This window comes from Capra hircus, chromosome 5 (genome assembly GCF_001704415.2).
Source record: "Capra hircus breed San Clemente chromosome 5, ASM170441v1, whole genome shotgun sequence".
Classification (NCBI taxonomy): Eukaryota; Metazoa; Chordata; class Mammalia; order Artiodactyla; family Bovidae; genus Capra; species Capra hircus.
Genome location: NC_030812.1, coordinates 99,413,426 through 99,428,767, shown reverse-complemented (window position 1 = coordinate 99,428,767; position 15,342 = coordinate 99,413,426). Strand labels below are relative to the sequence as shown.

At 40.5% G+C, this 15,342-nt stretch overlaps 1 long non-coding RNA gene across 1 annotated transcript in view; it reads left to right on the top strand.

Moving 5' to 3' along the window:
• The window catches only part of LOC102184231, a 76,674-nt gene that overhangs the window by 30,143 nt on the left and 31,189 nt on the right, over window positions 1-15,342 (top strand). The window contains exons 2-3 of the long non-coding RNA XR_001918145.1: window positions 9,716-9,807; window positions 9,884-10,198. This is a non-coding gene — a long non-coding RNA (antigen WC1.1). The remainder of the gene's footprint in view (window positions 1-9,715; window positions 9,808-9,883; window positions 10,199-15,342) is intronic.

The window sequence follows — 15,342 nt, the reverse complement described above, 5'->3', positions numbered from 1 at the left end:
TGATGTTGAGCATCTTTTTATGTGTTTGTTAGCCATCTGTATGTCTTCTTTGGAAAAATGTCTGTTTAGTTCTTTGGCCCGTATTTTGATTCGGTCATTTATTTTTCTGGTATTGAGCTGCATGAGCTGCTTGTATATTTTTGAGATTAATTCTTTGTCAGTTGCTTCATTTGTTATTATTTTCTCCCATTCTGAAGGCTGTCTTTTCAACTTGCTTATCATTTCCTTGTTGTGTAAAATCTTTTAAGTTTAATTAGGTCCCATTTGTTTACTTTTCCTTTTATTTCCATTACTCAGGGAGGTGGATCATAGAGGATCCTGTTGTGATTTGTGTAGGAGAGTGTTTTTCCTATGTTTTCCTCTAGGAGTTTCACAGTTTCTGGTCTTACATTTAGATATTTAATCCATCATGAGTTTATTTTTGTGCATGGTGTTAGAAAGTGTTCTAGTTTCATTCTTTTAGAGTTGGTTGACCAGTTTTCCCAGCACCACTTGTTAAAGAGATTGTCTTTTCTCTATCGTATATTCTTGCCTCCTTTGTCAAAGATAAGGTGTCCATAGGTGCATGAATTCATCTCTGGGCTATTTTGTTCCACTAATCTATATTTCTGTCTTTGTGCCAGTACTATACTGTCTTGATGACTGTACCTTTGTTCAGTTCAGTCTCTCAGTCGTGTCCGACACTTTGCGACCCCATGAACCACAGCATGCCAGGCCTCCCTATCCATCAACAACTCCCAGAATTTACTCAAACTCACGTCCATTGAGTCAGCAATACCATCCAACTGTCTCATCCTCTGTCGTCCCCTTCTCCTCTTGCCCTCAATCTTTCTCAGCCTCAGGATCTTTTCAAATGAGTCAGTTCTTCGAATCAGGTGGCCAAATATTGGAGTTTCAGCTTCAACATCAGTCCTTGCAATGAACAACTAGGACTGATCTCCTTTAGGATGGACTGGTTGGGTCTCCTTGCAGTCCAAGGGACTCTGAAGTGTCTTCTCCAACACCGCAGTCAGAAGCATCAATTCTTCTGTGCTCAGCTTTCTTTATAGTCCAACTCTCACATCCATACATGACTACTGGAAAAACCATAGCCTTGACTAGACAGACCTTTGTTGACAAAGTAATGTCTCTGCTTTTTAATATGCTGTCTAGGTTGGTCATAACTTTCCTTCGAAGGAGTAAGCATCTTTAATTTCATGGCTGCAATCATCATCCGCAGTGATTTTTGAGCACGCCCCCCCCCCCAAAATAAAGTCTGACATTGTTTCCACTGTTTCCCTATCTATTTGCCATGAAGTGATGGGACCAGATAGCATGATCTTAGTTTTCTGAATGTTGAATTTTAAGCCAACGTTTTCACTCTCCTCTTTCACTTTCATCAAGAGACTCTTTAGTTCTTCTTTACTTTCTGCCATAGGGTGGTGTCATCTGCATATCTGTATGTATGTTAGTCACTTAGTTGTGTCCGACTCTTTGCGACCCCATGGACTATAACCTACCAGGCTCTTTGGTCCTTGGGATTCTCCAGGCAAGAATACTGGAGTGGGTTGCCATTTCCTTCTCCAGGGGATCTTCCCAACCCAGGGACTGAACCCAGATCTCCTGCACTGCAGGCAGACACTTTACCATCTGAGCCACCTCCCATGAGGCCCTAGGAAGCCTTGAGTCCCCGTGGAGGAGAGAGCAGCCCCAGTGGATCAGTGGGGTTGTCGTCTCTTCAGTCCTCTGTTTTGGGAGTAGGGTTCCCCCTCTTTTGGCGCCCAGCACCTGCAGTCCTCAGGGAGGTGATGGAGGGGTTGGAAAAAGCCAAGGCAAGCTAGGGGTGAAGTATGCCTCCAGGGGTCCTACAGTCACAGCCTACTCCTCCCTCCCAGAACATGCATCCTTACTTAGCTGGAGACTGGCATATAAATCAATATAAAGACACCTTGTTTCCTCAATTCTCCAGGCGCCTTCCCATCTCCAGGCCTCTGCTCAGTGCATTGGAACACTCTGCTCACATTCTTCCTGGAGAAGAACTTAACCCTTGCAAGAGAGCTGCACCCAGGCACCTGCTTGAGGAAGTTTTCCCTGACAGAGACCCCTCCCACCCATTCTGGGTGGGGTAGCCACTCTTTTTTTTTTTTTTTATTTTAGCATGCATTGGGTTGCTTTATGATCTTCAGCACGCTGGGAGTTCCTGAATGGGGTGGGGGTGGGGCATGGGGTCTGATTCCTTCGTGTGTCTCTAGCATTGCCTGGCACCAAAGGAGGCGTCAATAAATAAATGTTGAAAGAGTTAGATTATGAACCATAAGGATAGCAGAAGGGGAGATTCGAGGCAGAAGATGACAGAGAAAGAAATGCAAGTAAAAGAAAGGATTGGAAAGAAGGACTATAAGGCAGCAAATAATTCCACTAAGCGCTAACATTTGTTAAGTGCTTTTGAAGTAGATTAACTCATCCGGAGCTCCCAGGAGACCCATGAAATAGATAATGGTATTGGTGTTGTGCAGTGGCCGAACATTAAGAACTGGAGTCGTGCTGTTTGATAATGAAGCCTGAATTCATCATGTCCTTACACCACATTCTTGTTGGCCTTCTTTGGACTAGTTTGCTTCGGCCCCTTTTCCTATAACATGGGGGATACTAGGATGCACCTCCCCGGTTGTTACGAGGGTTGAATCCAGGTACAGAGATTTAGCACTTTGCTGGGAACACAATTGAGTGTTCCATTGATACCACGCCATACACCCATTGTCCAGATGAGGAAATAGAGGCATACAAAGGGTTCATTAATTCACAGCTGATGGGTGGTGGAAGCAGAATGCAAACACACAGCAGTTTGCTCCCACTGGAATCTAAGCCTGTAGGTGTCCCAACATCTAGAACAATGCCTAGAGCATTGGAAATGCTTGATATTTGTATATAAGAATGGTTGAATGGGCAAGAAGTGCATGAAAAGATGGTCCATATAAACTAATCATTAGGGAAATGCAAGTGAAAACAATGAAATACTATCTCATAGATATGAGATACCATCCCATTTAGATGGCTACTATAAACAAACAAAACAAAACAGAAAATAACCAGTGTTGGTGAGGATGTGGAGAAATTGGGACCTGTCTGCACTGTTGGTGGGAAAGTAAACTGGTTTGGTTTCTATGGACAATAGGATGGAGGGGCCTCAAAAAATTAAAAACAAAATTACTATGAAAGTGAAGTCACTCAGTCTTGCGACCCCATGGACTGTAGCCCTCCAGGCCCCTCCGTCCATGGGGTTTTCCAGGCAAGAATACTGGAGTGGGTTGCCATTTTCTTCTCCAGGGGATCTTCCCGACCCAGGGATTGAACTCAGGTCTCCCACATTGCGGGCAGACTCCTTACCCTCTGAGCCACCAGGGAATCCCATAATTCTTCAGTTTTAGGTTTTGGTTTATTTGGCCAGGAGGCATGTGGGGGATCTTAGCTGCAATTCCACCTTTGGGTATATACGAAAATGAATTGAGAGCAAGTCTCTAAGAAATATACAAATATATCCATTTTTGTAGCAGCATTATTCACAACAGCCAAAAGCAACCTAAGTGTCCATCAGTGCATGAACTGATAAACAAAGTGTGGCATATGGATAGAGGTTATTGATATTTCTCCAAGCAATCGATTTCAGCTTATGCTTCTTCCAGCTAAGTGTTCCTCATGATATACTCTGCATATAAGTTAAATAAGCAGGGGGAGAATATACAGCCTTGATGTACTCCTTTTCCTATTTGAAACCAGTCTGTTGTTCCATGTTCCAACTGTTGCTTCCTGACCTGCATACAGGTTTCTCCAGAGGCAGGTCAGGTGGTCTGGTATTCCCATCTCTTTCAGAATTTTCCACAGTTTATTGTGATCCACACAGTCAAAGTCTTTGGCATAGTCAATAAAGCAGAAATAGATGTTTTTCTGGAACTCTCTTGCTTTTTCCATGATTCAGTAGATGTTGGCAATTTGATCTCTAGTTCCTCTGCCTTTTCTAAATGCAGCTTGAACATTTGAAATTTCATAGTCCATGTACTGTTGAAGCCTGGGTTGGAGAATTTTGAACATTACTTTACTAGTGTGTGAGATAAGTCAATTGCGTGGTCGTTTGAGCATTCTTTGGCATTGACTTTCTTTGGGATTGAAATGAAAATTGACTCTTTCCAGTCCTGTGGCCACTGCTGAGTTTTCCAAATTTGTTGACATATTGAGTGCAGCACTTTCACGGCATCATCTTTCAGGATTTGAAATAGCTCAACTGCAATTCCATCACCTCCACTAGCTTTGTTTGTAGTGATGCTTCCTAAGGCCTACTTGACTTCACATTCCAGGATGTCTGGCTTTAGATGAGTGATCACACCATCTTGATTATCTGGGTTGTGAAGATCTTTTTTGTACAGCTCTTCTGAGTATTTTTGCCACCTCTTCTTAGTATCTTCTGTTTCTGTTAGGTTAAAGCACCATTTCTGTGCCTTATTGAGCCCATCTTTGCATGAAATGTTCCCTTGGTATCTCTGATTATCTTGAAGAGATTTCTAGTCTTTTCAGCTCTATTGTTTCCTCTATTTCTTTGCACTGATCACTGAGGAAGGCTTTCTTATCTCTCCTTGCTATTCTTTGGAACTCTGCATTCAAATGGGTATATCATCATTTTTCTTTTGCCTTTTGCTTCTCTTCTTTTCACAGCTATTTGTAAGGCCTTCTCAGACAGCCATTTTGGTTTTTTGCATTTCTTTTTCTTGTGGATGGTCTTGATCCCTGTCTCCTGTACTGTATCATGAATATCTGTCCATAGCTTTGTGGTATATTCTAAAGTCAGGCAGGTTGATTCCTCCAGTTCCATTCTTCTTTCTCAAGAATGCTTTGGCTATTCAAGGTTTTTTGTATTTCTATATAAATTGTGAAATTATTTGTTCTACCAGTACCATTGGTAGCTTGATAGGGATTGCATTGAATATATAGATTGCTTTGGGTAGTATACTCATTTTCACCATATTGATTCTTCCGATCTATGAACATGGCATATTTCTCCATCTATTTGTGTCATCTTTGATTTTTTTCATCAGTATTTTATAGTTTTCTATGTATAGTATTATAGTTTTCTTTAAGTAGATTTATTCCTAAGTATTTTATTATTTTCATTGCAATGGTGAATGGAATTTTTCCCTTAATTTCTCTTTCTGTTTTCTTAATTGATCCACATGCTTTATGTTCCCTTTTCTCGCCTTTTCTTTCTTCCTTTAGTATTAAATGTATCTGTTATTATTTCAGATTTTCCTTTTTCCTTTTGATTTTCAGCAGCTTTAGTAGGAGTGGATGTTTTCATACTCTTTCATTTATTTTTTTTTGAAAAATAATCTATCATTATGTCTTCAAATATGACTTCTGTAGTTCTGTCTCTCTGTCTCTAGATCTCTTCTCCCTCTCCTCCTCCTCTTTCTTCTGCTTCTCATCTCTCATCTTTAGGACTCCTCTGAAAGAGGTGAAAGTGAAGTCATTTAGTCGTCTCTGACTGTTTGCGACCCCATGGATTGTAGCCTACAGGCTTCTCCATCCATGGGGTTTTCTAGGCAAGAGTACTTGAGTGGGTTGCCATTGCCTTCTTCAGGGGATCTTCCTGACCCAAGGATCGAACCCGGGTCTCCTGAATTGCAGGCAGACACTTTTACCGTCTGAGCCACCAGGGAACACATTAGGACTCCTCTGGCAGAAAGTGAAGAGGAACTAAAAAGCCTCTTGATGAAAGTGAAAGAGGAGAGTGAAAAAGTTGGCTTAAAGCTCAACATTCAGAAAATGAAGATCATGCCATCTGGTCCCATCACTTCATGGGAAATAGATGGGGAAACAGTGGAAACAGTGTCAGACTTTATCTTTTTGGGCTCCAAAATCACTGCAGATGGTGACTGCAGCCATGAAATTAAAAGGCGCTTACTCCTTGGCAGAAAAGTTATGACTAACCTAGATAATATATTCAAAAGCAGAGACATTACTTTGCCAGCAAAGGTCCATTTAGTCAAGGCTATGGTTTTCCCAGTGGTCATGTATGGATGCGAGAGTTGGACTGTGAAGAAAGCTGAGTGGTGAAGAATTGATGCTTTTGAACTGTGGTTTTGGAGAAGACTCTTGAGAGTCCCTTGGACTGCAAGGAGATCCAACCAGTCCATTCTGAAGGAGATCAGCCCTGGGATTTCTTTGGAAGGAATGATGCTAAAGCTGAAACTCCAGTACTTTGGCCACCTCATGTGAAGTGTTGACTCATTGGAAAAGACTCTGATGCTGGGAGGAATTGGGGGCGGGAGGAATTGGGGACAGTAGGAGAAGGGGACGACAGAAGATGAGATGGCTGGATGGCATCACCGACTCGATGGATGTGAGTTTGAGTGAACTCCAGGAGTTGGTGATGGACAGAGAGGCCTGGCGTGCTGTCATTCATGGGATCACAAAGAGTCGGATACAACTGAGTGACTGAACTGAACTGAACTGAACTGAAGTCACTGTATTCTGGGTTCTATCTAAAATTCTTTTAACTTATTCATTCACTTTTTAACGTTGGCAATGATTCCTCTGATATTTTTATTTATTAATGATTATTCGGTATTTTTTCATCTTTTTATTCTGTCCTCTCTTTTCCCCTAAATACACCGATCATAGTTAAAATCCTTATCTGCCAAGTCCAACATTTTTATCATGTGTGTCTTTGCATTTTCTCATCTTCTTTTTTTTTCTACTTTGATCATTTGTCATGTTATCCTAGCTTGTCAAATGTCATGTTATTTTTTACTGAGTACTATAAATTATATATCAAAAACTAAGCTGTTCCTGATATGTTTTCTAACATCTGTAAAGATTTACCCTTTGTTTTGCTAGACAGGAAGGGAGAAGGGGTATATGTCACTCAAACATCTAAACCTAAAACTGAGCTGTAACAAGTGTGGGTTGCAGTTTTGGTAACACTCAGTCCACTTCTGATTTCTCTGTCCCTGTGACATGGACTTTCAGAGATTTCAGTTTAGAGCCTGGAATCTTTGGTAGCTCAGTACCCAACAGAATGAGAAAGACTCTGCTTTCCAAGTCTTTTTATGTAGTTCTTTAGCTTCCTGCCCTTCACAGTTTATATACTGGGAAGATATTTGAGGAGAAAATGTGCTGTGTGAGAGGCTCTCAAGACTCTAGTTTTGTTACTCCAGCACCAGGTAACTCCCAAATTATTCTGGCTTCCTGTCACAACAGTAGTCTTCTGCTTGCCCAAGCCCAGATTCTGAATCGTTAAATTATGCAATGAATCGACAAATTCCCACAGAGAAAAAGAAGCTATAGATCCTGGACTAACACTGAAATAATCTCCACTCTTTAGAATTTTAGCATATTTAGTCCATGTTGTGTTAACAAATGTCAAACACATTTCCTGTTTTGTAAAAAACATTTTCCAGCTTTTAAAGCTGTACCCAGAAAGACCCAGCAAGACACATTGGCCAGCTGTGAACTCCTCCATTCTCCCTGGCAGTGGAAAATTTTAGATTTAATTCTATACTTCATTTTTTACTTCAAGTGCAGCACTAATAGACATTCAGTTCAGTTCAGTTCAGTTGCTCAGTCGTGTCCGACTCTTTGCGACCCCATGAATCGCAGCACGCCAGGCCTCCCTGTCCATCACCAACTCCCGGAGTTCACTCAGACTCACATCCATCGAGTCAGTGATGCCATCCAGCCATCTCATCCTCTGTCGTCCGCTTCTCCTCCTGCCCCCAATCCCTCCCAGCATCAGAGTCTTTTCCAATGAATCAACTCTTAGCATGAGGTAGTCAAAGTACTGGAGCTTCAGCTTTAGCATCATTCCTTCCAAAGAAATCCCAGGGTTGATGTCCTTCAGAATGGACTGGTTGGATCTCCTTGAAGTCCAAGGGACTCTCAATCGTCTTCTCCAACACCACAGTTCAAAAGCATCAGTTCTTCAGTGCTCAGCCTTCTTCACAGTCCAACTCTCACATCCATGCATGATCACTGGGAAAACCATAGCCTTGACTAGACGGACCTTTGTTGGCAAAGTAATGTCTCTGCTTTTGAATATGCTATCTAGGTTAGTCATAACTTTTCTTCCAAGGAGTAGGCGTCTTTTAATTTCATGGCTTCAGTCACCATCTGCAGTGATTTTGGAGCCCCAAAAGATAAAGTCTGACACTGTTTCCACTGTTTCTCCATCTATTTCCCATGAAGTGATGGGACCAGATGCCATGATCTTCATTTTCTGAATGTTGAGCTTTAAGCCATCTTTTTCACTCTCCACTTTCACTTTCATCAAGAGGCTTTTTAGTTCTTCTTCACTTTCTGCCATAAGGGTGGTGTCATCTGCATATCGGAGGTTATCGATATTTCTCCCGGCAATCTTGATTCCAGCTTGTGTTTCTTCCAGTCCAGCGTTTCTCATGATGTAGTCTGCATATAAGTTAAATAAGCAAGGTAACAATATACAGCCTTGACATACTCCTTTTCCTATTTGGAACCAGTCTGTTGTTCCATGTCCAGTTCTAACTGTTGCTTCCTGACCTGCATACAGATTTCTCAAGAGGCAGGTCAGGTGGTCTGGTATTCCCATCTCTTTCAGAATTTTCCACAGTTTATTGTGATCCACATAATCAAAGTCTTTGGCATAGTCAATAAAGCAGAAATAGATGTTTTTCTGTTACATCACTTTTATGTATAAAAGGGGAGAAGAATACATTGAGCCTGTTAATGTTATTTGTTCAACGGCTTTCAGAGCAGTTATATAACTTATTTCTGTTCAGTGATAGAACTAGAAGGGTTCTCTGGTGGCTCAGTGGTAAAGAATCCACCTGCAATGCAGGAGACAGTGGTTAGGTCACTGGGTCAGGAAGATCCCCTGGAGGAGAGTGTGGCAACCCACCCCAGTATTCTTGCCTGGAGAATCCCATGGGCAGAGGAGCCTGGTGGGCTACAGTTGATAGGGTCTTAAAGAGTTGGACATGACTGAAGCGACTAAGCACACATACATACTATTTCCCCCTCAAGGTCATATTACTTCAAAATTTGAATAACAGAGATTCTTGACACAAAGTCCAAGGAAGTGTTGTATGTTTGGGGGAGCAGAGGAACATTTTTTAATTCCCAATGGAATCTGGCCAATGTCAATCAATGTTACCTGACATCATCTCTCATGCAAATTGTTCAATCCACTCAAAAAGATCACACTTTTTGAAGCTAAGTATCCAGATCTGAAGTCTGAAGCTTAGAACCAAAAGTGAAATATTCTGGGGGTAAACCAAGACATCTCAGAATCCATTTGTTTTTCAGTTCTGAATGACTTTACCAAGGAGAAGGATTCTAATGGTAGATGATTCATGACTGCTATCTAAGGCATCTGATGAGGCCAGTTCCTGACTCCACTCCCTTTAATCAACCCCTTTAACTCTTAGGTCAATGGCATCAAAGTGTGTGTGGTTTGTAAGGAATCCATCCAGCTGCCGACTCGTTCCTGTGACCCTGAACTCATTTAACTGCTCTTGGAAGAGAGACCAACATTTCCTGTAAATCTTTCTCAGATGCTGTGCAGAACTCTGCAATCAGAATGTTAACTCTGATATGACCTTGTACCACCTTCTGTCTCAGACTACTCTCTAGAGTGTTTTCAACTTATTATCTCCTGTTTTATTTTCCTCCTATTTTTCAACCTTATTAATTCGCTTGCTACTGCTATAAGAAACCAGACCCAGCTGCTGCCCCAGTGCAATGACTCCACTTCAGAATCAGCAGGGTCTGCAGCCTCAGAAGAGAGCGCCCCTTACTACTCAGGTGAGAGTTCCAAAGAACAGAAGACACTTCTCATTCTCCAGGTCAAGACCCTATTGTCTCATTTCTCTCTCCTCAGGCAGCAGACAGCTCCGCCTCGTGGACGGGGGCGGTCCCTGCGCCGGGAGAGTGGAGATCCGTGACCAGGGCTCCTGGGGCACCATCTGTGATTACAGGTGGGACCTGAAAGATGCCCGTGTGGTGTGCAGACAGCTGGGCTGTGGAAAAGCCCTCCAAGCCACTGTCTCTTCTTCCTTTGGGGCTGGATCAGGGCCCATTTGGCTGGACAACCTGTGGTGCACAGGAAAGGAGTCCCACGTGTGGAGGTGCTCTTCCCGGGGCTGGGGGAAGCACTACTGCGATCATAGCCAGGATGCAGGAGTCATCTGCTCAGGTATGGTCAGTTCATGTCCACCAGCTGGGAGAATGGAAAGTTCCAAGAAAGCTGGCGTCTGATCGGAGGGACTATAGGAGACAGGTGGTCTAGAGAGGACTGAGACAACTACCCATCCTCCCTGAGTGCCCTGTAGCTGTGAGTTATGAGCGTCATATACTTTCCTCTTACAAGTCTCTGCTATTCTTTTCTTCTCCAGTGCTCTTACCTGACACTAAAATAGCTTTATTTATTCTGCCAGTTAAAATAAATCCTCATAATTTTTTTTCATAATTCACTGTTTGTAAGAGTGAAACATTTGCTAACAGCCACATACACACTCCCTTTGCACAGGAAGGCTATGAGAGGAAGGGACAAAAAGGAGGATGTACTTTCCTGGGTGGAGTTGTTTCTATACAGACAGTGTGAGACATTATTTTGCACTAAGTTAGTATGAGTGGTGGCTACTTCTTCTATAGGAGGATATCATTTACATGTATAGAGGGTATCCCTACAGGGGTTATCATTTAACAGATCAGAGATTCTTATGGATTTGTGCCAGATTTCAAGTTTCCTTTGCAAATTTAGACATAAATGTTCATAGTTCTTTGATGGTAGAGAATTGCTGATGGAATGCTCTGAGTCATATATTCTTCCATTGTTACTAGAAAAGTCTCTGTCTCCATTTTTTCCTTTAAGATATCTGTATAAGTGAAACTTTGGAGGAACACTTAGCCATGCACTGACAAGTCAAAGGTGGAGGTAATAAAACTTGAATTTCTGTGTTTTATGATAAGAGATTATATAGTTTATACTTGATGGCTTCAATGATATAAGAGAATTGCATTTGGGGGCTTATTTGGAGTAAGTGGACAAATATAATTTTTGAAGAAGGTGGAAAAGGTTTTATAGTAGCTGGGAGGAAGGAGAATGGCAATGGGAGCTGATGAAGGTAACTGTGAGGTCCTTTGAGCAGCACTGAGGGGCCAGGTGTGGTGTGAAGGATGCTACGTGTGCCTAAGACACAGGATGTGTACACAGCAAGAGACCAGACAAGGATATGTCTTCATTATATTTGATATCTTTACTAACATGAGACTTCTATTTAACAGTTTTCTTGGCATCTTCCCACACTTATTCTTCCATGTAAATTTTAAAATCAAGTAGAAAATAAAAATGATGCACTATATCTCAGAAGTCTCTATCCTGATATGTATAAGACTTTATTGATTATTCAGCATATATTTGAATATTTCACATGTATCAGGGTATATAAAACAGAATATAAGAAATACCTCTTTCTTGTTCTTTGTAAATTTTTAATCTCATATGCAGATGACACCACCCTAATGGCAGAAAGTAAAGAGGAACAGAGGAGAGCCTCTTGATGAAAGTGAAAGAGAAGAGTGAAAAAGCTGGCTTGAAACTTCACATTCAAAAAACTAATATCATGGCATCTAGTTCCATCACTTCATGGCAAAGAGATGAGGAAAAAATGGAAACAGCAAGAGACTTTATTTTCTTGGGCTCCAAAATCACTGTGGATAGTGACTGCAGTCATGAAATCAAAAGATGCTTGCTCCTTGGAAGGAAAGTTATGACAAACCTAGATAGCATATTAAAAGCAGAGAAATTCAAAAAAATCGAAATCATTCCAAGCATCTTTTCTGACCATAATGCATTAATATTAGATCTCAATTACAGGAGAAAAACTATTAAAAATTCCAACATATGGAGGCTGAACAACACACTTCTGAATAACCAACAAATCACGGAAGAAATCCAAAAAGAAATCAAAATATGCATAGAAACTAATGAAAATGAAAACACAACAACCCAAAACCTGTGGGACACTATAAAAGCAGTGCTAAGAGGAAAGTTCATAGCAATATAGGCATACCTCAAGAAACAAGAAAAAAGTCAAATAAATAGCCTAACTCTACACCTAAAGCAACTAGAAAAGGAAGAATTGGAGAACCCCAGAGTTAGTAGAAGGAAAGAAATCTTAAAAATTAGGGCAGAAATAAATGCAAAAGAAACAAAAGAGACCATAGCAAAAATCAACAAAGCCAAAAGCTGGTTCTTTGAAAGGATAAATAAAACTGACAAACTATTAGCCAGACTCATCAAGAAGCAAAGAGAGAAAAATCAAATCAATAAAATTAGGAATGAAAATGGAGAGATCACAACAGACAACACAGAAATACAAAGGATCATAAGGGACTACTATCAGCAGTTATATGCTAATAAAATGGACAACGTGGAAGAAATGGACAAATTCTTAGAAAAGTACAATTTTCCAAATCTGAACCAGGAAGAAATAGAAAATCTTAACAGACCCATCACAAGCGCGGAAATTGAAACTGTAATCAGAAATCTTCCAGCAAACAAAAGCCCAGGTCCAGACAGATTCACAGCTGAATTCTACCAAAAATTTTGAGAAGAGCTAACACCTATCCTACTCAAACTCTTCCAGAAAATTGCAGAGGATGGTAAACTTCCAAACTCATTCTATGAGGCCACCATCACCCTAATACCAAAACCTGACAAAGATACTACAAAAAAAGAAAACTACAGGCCAATATCACTGATGACCATAGATGCAAAAATCCTCAATAAAATTCTAGCAATCAGAATCCAACAACACATTAAAAAGATCATACACCATGACCAAGTGGGCTTTATCCCAGGGATGCAAGGATTCTTCAATATCCGCAAATCAATCAATGGAATTCACCACATTAACAAATTGAAAAATAAAAACCATATGATTATCTCAATAGATGCAGAGAAGGCCTTTGACAAAATTCAACATCCATTTATGATAAAAACTCTCCAGAAAGCAGGAATAGAAGGAACATACCTCAACATAATAAAAGCTATATATGACAAACCCACAGCAAACATTATCCTCAATGGTGAAAAATTGAAAGCATTTCCCCTAAAGTCAGGAACAAGACAAGGGTGCCCACTTTCACCGCTACTATTCAACATAGTTCTGGAAGTTTTGGCCACAGCAATCAGAGCAGAAAAAGAAATAAAAGGAATCCAAATTGGAAAAGAAGTAAAACTTTCACTGTTTGCAGATGACATGATCCTCTACATAGAAAACCCTAAAGACTCCACCAGAAAATTACTAGAGCTAATCAATGAATATAGCAAAGTTGCAGGATATAAAATCAACACACAGAAATCCCTTGCATTCCTATACATGAATAATGAGAAAGTAGAAAAAGAAATTAAGGAAACAATCCCATTCACCATTGCAACGAAAAGAATAAAATACTTAGGAATATATCTACCCAAAGAAACTTAAGACCTATATATAGAAAACTATAAAACACTGATGAAAGAAATCAAAGAGGACACTAATAGATGGAGAAATATACCATGTTCGTGGATCGGAAGAATCAATATAGTGGAAATGAGTATACTACCCAAAGCAATTTACAAATTCAATGCAATCCCTATCAAGCTACCAGCCATATTTTTCACAGAACTAGAACAAAGAATTTCAAGATTTGTATGGAAATGCAAAAAACCTTGAATAGCCAAAGCAATCTTGAGAAAGAAGAATGGAACTGGAGGAATCAACTTGCCTGACTTCAGGCTCTACTACAAAGCCACAGTCATCAAGACAGTATGGTACTGGCACAAAGACAGAAATATAGATCAATGGAACAAAATAGAAAGCCCAGAGATAAATCCACACACATATGAATGCCTTATCTTTGACAAAGGAGGCAAGAATATACAATGGAGTAAAGACAATCTCTTTAACAAGTGGTGCTGGGAAAACTGGTCAACCACTTGTAAAAGAATGAAACTAGATCACTTTCTAACACCGCACACAAAAATAAACTCAAAACGGATTAAAGATCTAAATGTAAGACCAGAAACTATAAAACTCCTAGAGGAGAATATAGGCAAAGTGCTCTCCGACATAAATCACAGCAGGATCCTCTATGATCCACCTCCCAGAATTCTGGAAATAAAAGCAAAAATAAACAAATGGGATCTAATTAAAATTAAAAGCTTCTGCACAGCAAAGGAAAATATAAGCAAGGTGAAAAGACAGCCTTCTGAATCATAGCAAATGAAGCAACTGACAAACAACTAATCTCAAAAATATACAAGCAACTTATGCAGCTCAATTCCAGAAAAATAAACGACCCAATCAAAAAATGGGCCAAAGAACTAAATAGACATTTCTCCAAAGAAGACATACGGAAGGCTAATAAACACATGAAAATATGCTCAACATCACTCATTATTAGAGAAATGCAAATCAAAACCACAATGAGGTACCACTTCACACCAGTCAGAATGTCTGCGATCCAAAAATCTGCAAGCAGTAAATGCTGGAGAGGGTGTGGAGAAAAGGGAACCCTCCTACACTGTTGGTGGGAATGCAAACTAGTACAGCCACTTTGGAGAACAGTGTGGAGATTCCCTAAAAAATTGCAAATAGAACTACCTTATGACCCAGCAATCCCACTGTTGGGCATACACACTGAGGAAACCAGAATTGAAAGAGACACATGTTCATCGCAGCACTGTTTATAATATCCAGGACATGGAAACAACCTAGATATCCATCAGCAGACAAATGGATGAGAAAGCTGTGGTACATATACACAATGGAGTATTACTCAGCCGTTAAAAAGAATACATTCGAATCAGTTCTGATGAGATGGATGAAACTGGAGCCTATTATACAGAGTGAAGTAAGCCAGAAAGAAAAACACCAATACAGTACACTAACACATATATATGGTATTTAGAAAGATGGCAATGACGACCCTGTATGCAAGACAGGAAAAAAGACACAGATGTGTATAACGGACTTTTGGACTCAGAGGGAGAGGGAGAGGGTGGGATGATTTGGGAGAATGGCATTGTAACATGTATACTATCATGTAAGAATCGAATCGCCAGTCTATGTCTGACGCAGGATACAGCATGCTTGGGGCTGGCGCACGGTGATGACCCAGAGAGATTTTATGGGGAGGGAGGTGGGAGAGGGCTTCATGTTTGGGAGCGCATGTACACCCGTGGTGGATTCATGTCAATGTATGGCAAAACCAATACAGAATTGTAAAGTAAAATAAAGTAAAAATAAAAATTAAAAAAAACTAAAAGCAGAGAAATTAATTTGTGACAAA